Below are 2940 nucleotides of genomic sequence, written 5' to 3' on the forward strand. Positions count from 1 at the left end.
ATATATAGGAGGTCAACAGTTCTTGTTTGGCCTAAAGACAAATTCTGGCCCTGAAAGTTATGTGACTTTGGTGAATTCACCTTCCTGAGCTCCAATGGTCTTACCCTAACAAATATTAACATCCATGCCTCACAGCAATATAGAAATGCTGTAGGTTTTAAAGGAAGAGTCCCCATCATGCATAGCTGCTCTGGAGAGGGCAGGATGGAAAATGGGGGGAAAAGGTAGGGGGTGCTTACCTGGAAGCTAAAGCTAGCTGCCTACTCAGTAGATAAGCAGGAGTTAACCCTAGAGGAATTCAAAAAGACCTCAAAGTTCATCTCTTTAGAGCCTAGCTCCTACAGATAAAATTGAGTCCCAAGGAAGAGGCAAGATGGCCAACTGGTGCCAGCTTTCCACAGAGACTCTGGTCCAGAAGGAGAGTTAAAGGACAGAAGTTTATCAAGTAAGCTGATGGTTTAGAGCTGAGCCAAGATAGAAAATTGAAGAGTGCACATCACCCCTAATGAGATGAGCTGTGACCCCAAGGAAACAAACAAAAGCTGAGACTTCAACCTAGAGTTACTGATTCACTAGGATTGGATAGAGAATAGCTGAATACAAGACAGAGCCACCTAACTCCACCACACCAAGCAGGTCCCCAATGTCTCAGGCTGCAGCACTGTATGGGTCCTTGGCAAAGCTGTAGGTGAAAAGCTGTAGTCACCAGTCCCAGCTCTTGGGCAGAGGGCTGGTTAATCACTACTCCAAGAGCTCCCAATCCAAATTCACCTTACCTGCTCATCTATCCAAATAGTGAAAAATAATTATGGGGCAAAATCAGTAGAAAAACACTGGCAACATGAATAATCAGAGTAGATCAACTCCCCCAGAAATGACAAGGTGGAAAAACCAGAAAATCCCATTCATAAACAAATGACTGAGATGTCAGAAATCAAGTTTAGAATTTGGATCACAAAAAAGATTTATAGAATGGAAGTTAAGTGGGAATTAGAAATTCTAGGAATAATGTAAGATTTATCTCAAGAATTCAATGAATTCAAAGACAAAATCACCAAAGATTTTGACACATGGAGAAAATAATTTGCAGCCCTTCAAGATATGAGAAATATAGTAGAATACCACACTAATGAATTGAACAGGCAGAAGAAAGAATTTCTGACATTGAAGACAAAGCATTTGAATGCTCCCAAATGCTCAAAGAGGAAGAGAAGTGGAGAGCAAAAAAGGATTATTCTCTCAGATAGCTTTGGGACAATTCCAAAAAACCTAGTATTTGCCTTGTAGAAATTCCTGAAGGTAATGAGGTTTCTTCAAAAGGCCCAGATACTATACTCCAAGTGATAAGCATGGAGAACTTCCAAAACATAGCAAGAGATTCAGAAATTCAAATAGCAGAGAGTTTCAGAACCCCAGTAGGACTCAATCCAAATAAAGCTTCTCCCAGACACATTATAAATAACTTCACCAAAGTTAATATGAAGGAGAAAATTGTGCAAGCAGTCAGATGTAAGAAAACCACAACCTACAAGGGGAAGAATATTAGAATGACTGCAGATCTCTCTGCTGAAACTTTTCAAGATAGAAAAGGATGGTCATATATCTTTAACCTTGTAAAACTAAATAACTTTCAACCTAGAATCCTGTATCCCACTAAACTGAGTTTAATTTATGATGGAGAAATTAAATACTTTAATGACATTCACATATTGAAGAAATTTGCCATAATTAAACCAGCTCTCCAGGATATTCTCAGACCTATCCTCCACAATGACAACCACAATGCTCTATCACCAAAGCAAACTCACTCAAAAAGTTTTGATCAAATTCCAACTTCCACAGTGGTGAAAGGATGAAAAATGTCCACTGAACTTTTGAAAAACTCAATACCCAAAATACTACCAGGCTTATCAGTACTCTAAATTAATGTGGATGGCTTAAATTGTCCTCTAAAGCAGCACAGGTTGGCTGACGGGATACAAAAACTCTGACCAGATATCTGCTGCATACAAGAATCTCATCTTACTTTAAAAGATAAATATAGACTCAGGGTGACAGAATAGTCATCTGTAATTCAGGCAAATGAAAATAAGAAAAAAGTAGATGTTGCAATTCTATTTGCAAATAAAATAGGATTTAAACCAACAAAAGTAAGGAAAGATAAGAATTATCACTTCATATTTGATAATATCTAGCATCATTTCATGATCAGATCACTTAAGAAAATTAGTATAGAAGGTACATTTCTTAAACTGATAGAGGCCATCTACAGCAAACCCATAGCCAATATCATATTGAATGGAGTTAAATTGAAATCATTTCCACTCAGATCAGGAACCAGGCAAGGTTGCCTATTGTCTCCACTGCTTTTTAACATTACAATTGAAGTCTTACCCATCAAAATCAGGCAAGAAAAGGTGATAAAGGGTATCCATATAGGGTCAGAGGAGATAAAACTTTTAGTCTTTGCACATGACATGATTGTATACTTGGAAAACATCAGGGATTCAACTACAAAACTCTCAGAAGTGATCAAAGAGTACAGTAGCATCTCAGGTTACAAAATCAACACTCATAAATCTGTAGCCTTTATATATAACAACAATAGTCAAGCTGAAAAAAGAGTCCAGGACTCTGTTCCTTTCACAGTAGTGCCAAAAAAGATGAAGTGTTGAGAATTTACCTAACAAAGGACGTGAAAGATCTCTATAAAGAGAACTGTGAAATAGCTGAAGATGTTAGTGCATGGAAAAACATACCATGCTCAAGGCTAGGAAGAGTCAACATTGTCAAAATGTCCATACTACCCAAAGCAATATACAATTTTAATGCAATCTCTACTAAAACTTCACTGTCATACTTTAAAGACCTCAAAAAAATAATACTTCATTTTACATGGAATCAGAAATAACCTTGAATAGCCAAGACATTTCTGAGAAA

This window comes from Otolemur garnettii, unplaced genomic scaffold (assembly GCF_000181295.1).
Source record: "Otolemur garnettii isolate 467f Iridium unplaced genomic scaffold, OtoGar3 scaffold00123, whole genome shotgun sequence".
Taxonomy (NCBI): domain Eukaryota; kingdom Metazoa; phylum Chordata; class Mammalia; order Primates; family Galagidae; genus Otolemur; species Otolemur garnettii.